This window comes from Grampus griseus, assembly GCF_964374135.1.
Source record: "Grampus griseus genome assembly, chromosome: 5".
Lineage (NCBI taxonomy): Eukaryota > Metazoa > Chordata > Mammalia > Artiodactyla > Delphinidae > Grampus > Grampus griseus.
In genome coordinates, this window is record NC_138998.1 from 7,849,554 (window position 1) to 7,860,859 (window position 11,306).

Consider the following 11,306-nt stretch of genomic DNA (forward strand, 5'->3'; position numbering starts at 1 on the left):
CTGTTGATGCCAGTAATCTTTGATCAGCTCTGTTCACCTCTCCCATTATCACATATAAACATGTTGATAGCAAAACTATCATGCTTGCTTGTTTCTAGGTTACCCACAGCAATGAAATTAATTCCCAAGACTCCAGTTTTGTATAAATCTCTGTGTTTTACAATTTCTATGGTTAAAAATGTAGCCTTAGTGTCATGACTATATTTTAGCACAAAATGGGATCATTCTTCTTATTTGTTTTTGTTTTACAGATGAATTCTTTTTTTTTTATCCTGTGTCAATATCTTTTTTTTTAACATCTTTATTGGAGTATAACTGCTTTACAATGTTGTGTTAGTTTCTGCTGTATAACAAAGTGACTCAGCTATATGCATACATATATCACCATATCTCCTCCCTCTTGCATCTCCCTCCCACCCTCCTTACCCCACCCCTCTAGGTGGTCACAAAGCACTGAGCTGATCTCCCCTGCGATGCAGCTGCTTCCCACTAGCTATCTATTTTACATTACAAATGAATTCTTAACTTAATTATTTCGACAATAATTGTTAGCACTCGAGCACTAATTTCCGATCCGCACAATAACAGAATGCCTGTTGGACAGATGACTGCCCTTCTTGGGTCAAGCGTGGTTTTGTTTCCATCACACTGGGAGTCTGAGTCTTTGGGAAAGTATTTAGATACATGTGAACTATGGAAGGTTGGAAAATCTGTTTTAACTGCCGCTTCTCCCTTTTCCTGAATTTGTAGTTGCATTTCTGCCCCTCTGTACTTCACTCCTCAGCCCAGAACAACCTGTTCCTTTCTACAAGCCAACAGCTTCCGCATTCCACCAGGAAACAGGGCCTGGAATCCAGGGGGAGCATAGAGCCTTGTGCCACAGAATATCTGGAAGGATTTTAAAGAGTCTGGGGACATTTCAATCCTTGGTGTTCTGTACAGTTCAGCTGTTGGTATTTTTTCCTTCAGACCTTTAAATTATTATGCCAAAAATGAAGATATTTCTAACTAATAATAATCACTTCAGTGTATGATCTTAAACTAGGCACTTTGCTGAGGACTTGACAAGCATTATCTCATTTGATTCTTACTAAAACCCTAGGTTCACATTATAGATGAGGAAACCAAGGTTTACAGAGGTTAGTAACTTGCTACATCACACAGCTAATAAGAGGGCGGCATGAGATTTGAATCCAGATTTGATGCCAATGCCTGAATTCCAAATCCTCTGCAGTTTCTTCATTCTTCCTTTGTGACTTGCTTTGACAATTACCATTATAAAATGTCATTTTAAAAAATGGCTTACAGGGAATTCCCCAATGGTCCAGTGGTTAGGACTCTGTGCTTTCACTGCCATGGTGCGGGGTTCAATCCCTGGTCAGGGAACTAAGATCCCGCAAGCCCCATGATGCCACCAAAAAAATAAATAATAAATAAATAAAATTAAAAATGACATCATAATTTTCTATCTTTTCCCCCAGAAGATTATTACGCTTAATTCTATAGCTACCTTCCTACATCCAGACAAAAATCATATCTCTAATTTCACCATGGAAATCAATGAATAAGTAGAATTAATTCTTTTATTCAATTTGTATTTATTGATTTCTTGTTATGTGCCAGGTCCTGTGCTAGGCTCTATGACAAAGGTAGGAATAAATGATCTCTTTCTTCAATTTGGAGGGCAAGGCACTAGAAAAGAGAGAGAAGACGAGAGAGAAAAAAATGAAAGAGACTAAGAATTGATTAAAAAAATTGTTAGCGTTACTATTCAAAAAAATTTAATCAAATTTTACTCTGCAGACCACTTTTCAAGGTTGATTTTAGTCTTTAAACGTTATCCTGTAAGTATAGAAATACCTTACATTCTTACTGTACAGGCCTTTCTGAGATACTGGTTTCTGCAAAGAAATGTAGATTCTTTTCAACAAAATGTCATAGCGTACCCTCTGTAATTCATTCATCACTATTAACCAATTGAAAACTGCCCCATTGTTATAAATTCTTACAAATTTTGATGGACAAAGGAATGGAATTGACTTATAGACAAGGCAAGTGTACAGACTATTAAAAGCTAAAGAAAATGAATTTTGAAAAAAAATAAAATGCATGATAAAAAGCACATGAAATGAATGAAAAAGAAAAAAAATGAATTTTGTCTTCAAGACTGGGGTTAGTGTGGGAAATTACAGCAATATTAACCTAAGAAATATCAACACCATATCCTCAGAAACCTAGACTTGCTTAATACTAACAGAGGGTCAAAGTTCATTACAGCCAATATCACAGTAAAATTTTCAGAATGACACCAAGAATTTGACTGCTTTTCTTTTTTCAATAATAGGGACACATTAAATTCTGCAGACAGAATCTAGGGTAGAAGTTAGTCCTCTGTATTTTAACATGAGTAACAGAGGAACGAAGTACTTAAGGAAATTTTTAAATCTTCCTTTTTTCCCTTATGTTTATAATTGAGCAAAATAATTATGCAAAATAACAAAGTCTAAGCCAGCTAGGATTTTTAGGCTCTCTCCCAGAGTTAATTTTAGTTAAAATTATTTTTTTAGCTTCTAGATGGGGTTTTTCCCCCCCTTGTTTGTTTGACTTTTGTTTTCTTTTCTTTAAATTTATGTTCCCTTTGCACATTCCACTTATGCCAGGTTTGGGAGGGGAAAAGACCTCCCAATAATTCTGCAAGATGGTTGACTGCTGTCTTTGGTTGATCAGGATGAGTTTCCAGTAAAGCATCCAAAGATGTTGGATGCCTCTCAGTAAAACCTTCAAATCCTCAGAGGTGTTCCTCATCGCTAAAACAACAGACCATAAAGTGTGCTTTATGCAAGTAGATTTATGTCTTTCTTTGTACTCAAACACAACCATAAAGGTTTATCTTCTGATCAGAGGGGAAAAAAATAAACAAAGCAACAAAGTTCTCCCCAAACGAGAGTGTATGAGCCAAACTAACAAGGCTTTTGTTCTTTCCAGGTTAACAAGAAATAGGAAGAAAGAAAAAAAGTAGGTCTAGGACGCAAGGAGCCTCCACGCTTTTTTATGTGACTTTGATTCCTGATCAGCAAACTTCAGTGTGTGTTATAAATCTTGAGGATTTATATTATTAACCCAACAAGAATTTTTACAATCAGGGAACGTTTGTCTGGCTTCCCCCTCACCTCCTCCCTCCCCACCCATCCCCCCAACCAGCACACACAATTTTTGTAGAATATTTTGTTGGCTATAATTAAACTATGTGTGTTAATTAGGATTAGATTTTAAATGCACTGCTTGGGAAGTTGAAAAATACAGGATCTGAATGAGCCCAAATTGAGATGACACTTGAATTTTCGCAGATGTTTCCATAATCCTAATTTCAAATTGATTGTACTTCCTGAACAGTGAGAAGCCATTTTCAGTTATTTATTCAGACGTGTGCACTACTTTTCCCTCTGCCAGTGGGTAGAAAATATCTAGCACTTTCATTAACTCCTTCAAATAAACTGATTTCTGAGGCAGGTTTTAATGGGAGTGATGCCAAATCAGACCCACCTGCTCCTAGGGTCACCCCAGAGCCCACGTAAAGGGCCCAAGCAGAAATCTGGAGCCCAGCAATTTCCCTCCTGCCTTCCCCCTCATGATGGGTTCAGCTGGCTTCTGACTGTCGTGGCTCACTAGGCCAGGGAAAAAGCAGAGAGAGGAAAAAAGAACTTCCCAAATTATTGGCTACCAGCAGCCCATAATACGTGACACTTGATTCAGCCGCAAAGATGTGCAGCATACTATGCTACATAAGCCCAGGGTTTGGACCCAGAAACAGGGCCACCTGAATGGCCACATTCCCAAATAAATGGCCCATAAAAAAGATAAGCCCCCGCCAAATCTGAATGTGTCGGTACCAAGTGGCATTTCAGCGAAAGCTGAAAACCCACCACCAAACTTGCAATATACCTGAAAGAAAGCATTGTCTTCTCTTTGTCTATGTGGGTTTGTTGCAGTTTCTCTCTACCTTTTATTTTATGTTCAACCCAGAATCCAGAAAGGCTTCAGAAATCCTGCCTTGGAAGCAACTCCATTCCCCTGACAAGTCTACTATTTGATTATAATTCCTCGCAGATTTCCTGTTAGGGGGGCCTCTGCTGAATTAGAAGCATCTTGCCTTCTTCCACCTGTAACGATTTCCCACTCAACTGTAAGACAATGGCCATGATTGATCTAATGAGGGACTGGAAAATCCAGCTGATTGCTATAAATAGGTGAAAGCAAAAACTTGTGCTTGGCTTCCCAAAGAATTTCTCATCAACTCTGGTACCCTAACCTAAATAGGTAAGCAGCCTCCTGGCAAATTAGGTGAGACACTTAAGCTTTATCTTGGTGGGAGTTTATCCAGAGGGCAAGGCAGAATTCAAGCCGAGAGAGATGACTGACAGAACATTCACATTTTAAAGCAACAATCATATGTCATCCTATATGTCTCATGAAGGCAAAATTCATTTTTTTAAACAGAAAACAGTTTGAATAAATGCAAGTGTGCATGAGACCAAACTGAGTTTTTTTAATGGCTGTTGTTTTTTAAATATTTGAAGTCCAGTGGAAAGTCTTTGTGCATTCATTTGTTAAAGAAAATAGCATGCTGTAAAGGTACGTTAAAGTAATTCACATAAAGTCCCCTGAAAATCATATAATTTTTTTCCTCCTTCCGTCTTTTAGGACTGTGTTTCTCTTTTTTTGGTTTGTTTTAAGGAGTTGATTTCTTTTTTATTTATTTATTTATTTTTGGCTGCATTGGGTCTTTGTTGCGGTGTGCAGGCTTCTCATTGTAGTGGCTTCTCTTGTTGAGGAACACCGGCTGTAGGCGCGTGGGCTTCAGTAGTTGTGGCACATGGGCTCAGTGGTTGTGGCTTGCAGGCTCAGTAGTTGTGGTGCACGGGCTTAGTTGCTCCGCAGCATGTGGGATCTTCCCGGACCAGGGCTCCAACCCATGTCCCCTGCATTGGCAGGCGGATTCTTAACCACTGAGCCACCAGGGAAGCCCGAGACTGTGTTTCTTAATCGAAGTTGCATGTTAGAATCATCTGATGCCAAGCCATTCCCCAGATCAATTACATCAAAGTACAGGGCTTGGAATCCAGGAATCACTTTTTTAACTCTCCAGGTGATTCTAATGGGCATCCAAGTTTGAGAACCAGTTATTGTACTAGAGAGTCTCCAATAATAGCATGGAGAAATGTTTTCCTCCTGGCCGATGTGCAGTAGAAAAAGGGTCAAGTAAAACTGTCCCTACCTCCCTACCTCTTGCCCGGGAGTTAACTGGGGATTAAGAGTTCATCATATGCATGCCTGGCCTCACTCTTGGTCACTGCTAGAGCCTCTGGGGGTCACTTCCACCCCTTGGATATGGCCCCAGAGTGTTTAAGTAACTTGCCTTAAGACCACTAGCAGTAAGTGGCACAACCAGATTTCAGATCAGGCCAGTGCTGGCCCCAGAGTCCATGCTTTTTATCATTCCCAAAACAAAGGTGGAATGCTGGGAGTCCATGAGCCATACCTAGCCCAAGACATGCTTTATTTCGCTCACACAGAAGTCTAAAAATGTTTAAATGTGTGTGCCTATGTGGTGAATGTGTGATCTTCAGTTTGTTTTAATCCCATCTACTCCCGACTTTCTTCCCCTTGAGCATATTTTAATCATTTAACAGCTTGGCCTCTGTTGGCATTTGATTTCACATTCCTGGGCTAAGACAAGAGGGACATTTAAAATTATAGTGAGGTCACGAAAACGTGAATGCTGCCACATACTTCCCTCCGTTACACGTTGATTGATAAAGACTAAAGTCACCCATTCCTATCTGGAACTGATGCTCCTTACCAGTGCATTCAGTTGTTCACTTGTTCATTCGCTCATTCGCTTCCCGCTAGGTAGAAGACACTTTGTAAGGAGTAGTAATCCAAAAAGACAGGAATGAACATGTATGTTCCATTAAGTTCCAGGCATTTAGCTGGGCATTTTGCAGACATTTTTTCAGCTAACATTTGATCCATTCAGCAACCCATCTGATACTACTAGTATGAATATTTTACTGATACAGCAAACTGAGAGTATGAGAAGCTGAGGCATTTTCATTCCTTTATTTAATAAATATGAACGAGCAACTACCTCATGTCACTGTTCTAGATGATGGTGACCCGAGTTTGAACAAAACCGTTCATTGCTGATTCTCCATCAGCTGGAGCCATCTCGTATCAGCTTGCAAGATCTGATTATTAGAATTTCAAGAGTTTTGCAAGTCAGTTGTTAAGTTATGGGTAACTTAAAATCAGTCACGTCAGAAGTATCTACAACATGGAAAGCAAGTAAAACTATAAATCAGGACTTTTATTTTTTTGAGAGCCAGTCTACAATAATTTATGAACTCTCAGAGTTTGAAATCAGAATCTAGACCTGAGTGCCTCTGAAACCAGGGCCATTTCTATTCTGTAGCTGAATAAGGAAGTCTCCACGTTCAAGAAGGCTACAACAGGGAGAGGGAAACACATCAACCTCATGAACCCACACTCTGGTGTAGACGCCTGGATTTGAATCCCACCAGCTACTTACCAGCTGTGTGACCTTGAGGATGTAAGTTAATATCTCTTTGCCTGTTTCCTTCTCTACTAAGCAGGATAATAACAGTTACTTCACTGGGTTGTGTGAAGATTAGTCTTTATACTAATATATACACTTTAGTGTATATATTACACTTTATATATAGTGCATATTTATACTTTATATATATATAATTATAAATATAGTGTATATTTATAATATATATTTATAAATATAACATAAATTTATACTTTATATATCCCCTACATATAATATAAAGGGGATAAAACATTGCCTATCACTTGGTAAGAATTGTGTAAATGTTAGTTATTATTATTTAACACAATAAAAACAACAAATGAACATTCGTATTTGTACAAGTGTTTGTACCTGAGAGAGGAAAAGAGAAGATTTTGAGTGTATGTGGGAGAGAATGCTTTCTCTCATTCCCTTCCACTTTGTTAAATTGTATTAAAAGCTCTTACAACTTTTGAAAAATTGCAGGAACCAACTGATTTGACTATGACTTTTCCATTGAAGTGGTCAAAGAGAAAACTGCCTCATCCGGCTGGAGATTCATTCAAATCCAATTTACACTGTATTCAATTTACATTGCTACATGCTAGCACAGGCTTACCAAGACTCCCAGAGAGTTAGAGAAACACAGAAGCTGGTGCCTTCTCTTTATCCACTGGCCTGACCATGCAAATCAGTCCATTTTTCATTCCACTTTTCTCTCATTCTTTGAAAGCAGGTATTTTGAGTATTTAAAAATGTTAAAAACTTATAATCAACAGTAGTGTGTCATTTGTTTTTCTTCTTTTCTTTTTTTTTTATGTGATTTTTGTTTGTTGATTATACCAGCACTTTTTTAAAAAATAAAAAAGAACCATGTTGTTACAGGCCACTGAAATATATAAATATTGCTATTCAAAACCATTCATCTGATGGGAACAATTCTTATATAAAGAGAGTTGAGAAGGGGAGAGAGGATCCAAGGAAAGGAGAGACATTTAGTCATCTATCAAGATGTGAGTCCCTGAACACAACTGATAACAGGCATGTTTGTTTCAATGAAAATTCAACAAGAAATAAGCTTTTATTTTAAAAATCAGAGTTATGATAGGTTAATAATAAGAAAGACTTGAGCAATCTTTCCAGAAGTGGCCACATAATTTGTCAACTGAAGATTGAAAGTCTTGTTGTTGCTAATAAAGTAACTCAATCTTATATCCACAAAGATCAGCAAAAATGTCAACTTGGACTGTCCCAGAATTTAAGTCCATAAAGGGTGAGTGTGTCATATTTAGTGTTGTTTATTTCCTTAGATTTCAGATTAAGCAGTCATTAATTCAATCAAAATACTTAATATTATTACTTCATATAAAATGCTCCATAGCCTCTGTACACATCAAAGTGTATAATTTACACAAAAATCATTACTTGCCAATATTTGGGAAACTTGATAGTAAATCAAGATGCTATCTAGTCTAGCCAGCTAGAATGAAATTTCTTTTCTTCCTTCTCTGGGAACTGCTTTCTCTCAGCCTTTGTCAAAGACTTTGTCAAAATTTTAGGCTAGGTAGATGTGCAGTATATACTGATGATGTAGAATAACTTATTCTGAATGCTGTAATACCCCAAGGTCCAACTGTTCTGAAACTTTCTGCCTAGAATCTTAATGATATGATTCAACTCAGAGTCCAAAAGAAGGGAAAGTTATTGAAAAATGTACAAAAAAGATTTAAACTAAAAGTTGGAGAAAGTTACATAGAACGAAATAAATTCTGGAACTGATAAGAGAATTAATGGTAACTTCTAAAGGAAGCAGGTTGAAAGTTTCTCTCTCTTCTTTCTCGTAATCTCTTATTCTTTCTTTTGAAACTTTGAGCCATTTGGAGGATTTTTTGAAGACTAAAATTTTAAGGATTTGTTTTAGTTATGTTTTTAATCTTAAGAGTGACAAAATTTTGTGTGGTTCACCTCCACCCGAACCATCAACTGAATTTGTTGTTGTTGTTTACTGCAGTACTTTTATTTCCCTCACAATGACCAAATGTTGCTGGGACCAAGTGTTCTCACGTGACAGTAGAAAACCAACATTTGTTGTCATCTCTTAAAGAATTGGGAATTGCATACAAAAACCTTACATAAATTCAAAGGATGAATACATTTATAGGTGTAAATGCAAACCATTTTCCATCTCAAGGGAAGTAACAACCACCAGGTATTCTGGCAGGAAATTGTGAGGTAAGAAAGGAAAGTGGGTTCTAAGGTTGGGACCTTCCCAACCCTGTCAGACACCAAAGACAAATGCCAGCTGGCTCAGGACTCTTGCCAGCCTCTAAAGAAATCCTGGAATAAGCAGCTCTTACACACGAATACCCTGCACAGATCAAGAAACTCATGGGCTCGCAAATTCTCATCAGGACCATGGGTTTTTCTTCCACAAACATGTTCTCGCCTCGGCCAGATAGTGACAGAGCTGCATGTATTGGGGGTTTAAATCAAAGATATGTACAGGATATTAAACATAGACCACAGGAACAGTTAACGTAAACAGAAGGTCAAAATCAGCAAGTTGTACAATCCAGGGCTCATAGCAGATACAAACTTCAAGGGCAAATTTCTTTTCAAAGGCTTATTCCAGTTTCATGAGGCTAGCATGAGGTGTGCACAGTTGCCAGGGCAAATTTATACTCTTGAACGAACTTATGCAGCAGTGGACGATGGAGGGGGCGGGCCTTGTCATACTCCTGCTTGCAGATCCACATCAACTGGAAAGCCAGGATGGAGCCCCCGATCTGCACCTAGTACTTGTATTCAGGAGGAGGGTTGCTCTTTCTTTTTTTTTTTTTTTGCGGTACGCGGGCCTCTCACTGTTGTGGCCTCTCTCGTTGTGGAGCACAGGCTCTGGACGCGCAGGCTCAGAGGCCATGGATCATGGGCCCAGCCGCTCCGCGGCATGTGGGATCTTCCCGGACCGGGGCACGAACCCGTGTCCCCTCCATCGGCAGGCGGACTCTCAACCACTGCGCCACCACGGAAGCCCAGGAGGGTTGATCTTGATCTTGATCTTGATCCTGCTGGGAGGCAGTGCCAATGATCTCCCTCTGCGTCCTGCGGGCATTGTGGGGTACATGATGGTCTCCCCAGACGTCACCCTTCAGGATGGGGTTGAAGGTGATCTCCCGGATGCCACAGGACTCCATACCCAGGAGGAGGGCTGGAAGAGCACCTCTGGACCCCAGAACTGTTTACTGTGGATGCTGATCACCTGACGGTCGGGCAACTCGCAGCTGTTCACCAGGGAGGAGGAGGAAACAGCCGTGGCCATCTCCTGCTCCAACTCCAGGGCAACGTGGCAGAGCTGCCCCTTGATGTCACGCATGATTTCCCACTGGGCGGTGATGGTGAAACAGCGGTCACACTTCGGGAGCATCTTCACGAGGTAGTCGGTCAGGTCCCGGCCACCGTAGTCCAGACGCAGGATGGCGTGGGGCGGGGGGGAGGCACGTACTCCTAGTAGATGGGCACAGTGTGGGTGACCCCGTCTCCAGAGTCCAGGACAGTACCAGTAGTGCGGCCAGAGGCTACAGGGACAGCACAGCCTGCACGGTCATGCACACGGCCGGAGTGTTGAAGGTCTCGAAGGAGATCTGAGTCGTCTTCTCAGGATGGGCCTCAGGGTTCAGGGGGGCCTCGGTCAGCAGCAGGAGGTGCTCCTTGGGGACCACACGCAGCTCATTGTAGAAGCTGTGGTTGGTGCCTATCTTCTCCATACCACGTCGTCCCAGTTGGTGATGATGCCGTGCTCCATGGGGCACTTGAGGGTCAGGATGCTGAGCTTCGCTCTGGGCTCATCACCCACGTGACTGTCCCAAGTCTACCGTGACACCCTGTTGTCAGGGGTGGCCGATGATGGACGGAAACTCACTCCCCCGAGAGGCGTCATCCCCAGTAAAGCCAGCTTTGCACGTGCCAGAGCGATCGCGGATGAGGGGCATAGAGATTTCTTCTTTGCTACTGATGGGCCGAGGCAGCAGCAACGTGGAGCAGCCAGAGGACCAGCAGAGGCAGTCTGGTGCGGCAAGTCTTGAACTAAATTTAACTGAGCAGACACTGCTGGAACGCCTAGGCTGTGTGGGATGTTTATGAGCCAGGGTCATACCTTCCAGAAGATTAGATGCTGACAGATACAGATACAGGCATCTTATACTTAGGAATGAAGGACACTGAGAATAACCGAATTAACATCTCTGAAGAACAGATTCTGTTGCTTCTATGTTCATTTTTTTCTGGTGATAAATGATTATAGAAAACCTGGAAAATTCGGAAAAGTCCTCCAAACACTAGAAACCCTCACCTACCCGCTGCCCGCCCCCCCCCCGCCAGATAATCACCCCAGATGTTTTTTTGTTTGTTTGTTTGTTTTCCCAGATGTAAATATAGTCTGCTAACCTGAAAGAGATATGAACAAGGAAAGTTAAGCATGAAAACTGTGTTAAAGGCAGAGCTGATAACATTTGACAACTGATTGAATGTGCTGAGAAGGGAGTCATCAAGAATAACCATACTTTTTGGGCTTCCCTGGTGGCGCAGTGGTTGAGAGTCCGCCTGCCGATGCGTGGGACGCGGGTTTGTGCCCCGGTCCGGGAAGATCCCACATGCCGCGGAGTGGCTGGGCCCGTGAGCCATGGCCGCTGAGCCTGCGCGTCCGGAGCCTGTG

The 11,306-nt window shown here is 41.1% G+C and overlaps 1 pseudogene across 1 annotated transcript; it reads right to left on the reverse strand.

Moving 5' to 3' along the window:
- Positions 1–548: 548 nt before the first annotated feature.
- On the reverse strand, positions 549–10,746 carry LOC309822675 (actin, cytoplasmic 2-like; annotated as a pseudogene). The gene is made up of 2 exons: positions 9,619–10,746; positions 549–662 (listed from the first exon to the last, which is right to left on the reverse strand). The product of its transcript is annotated as an actin, cytoplasmic 2-like (transcript).
- Between the last annotated feature and the right edge of the window lie 560 nt (positions 10,747–11,306).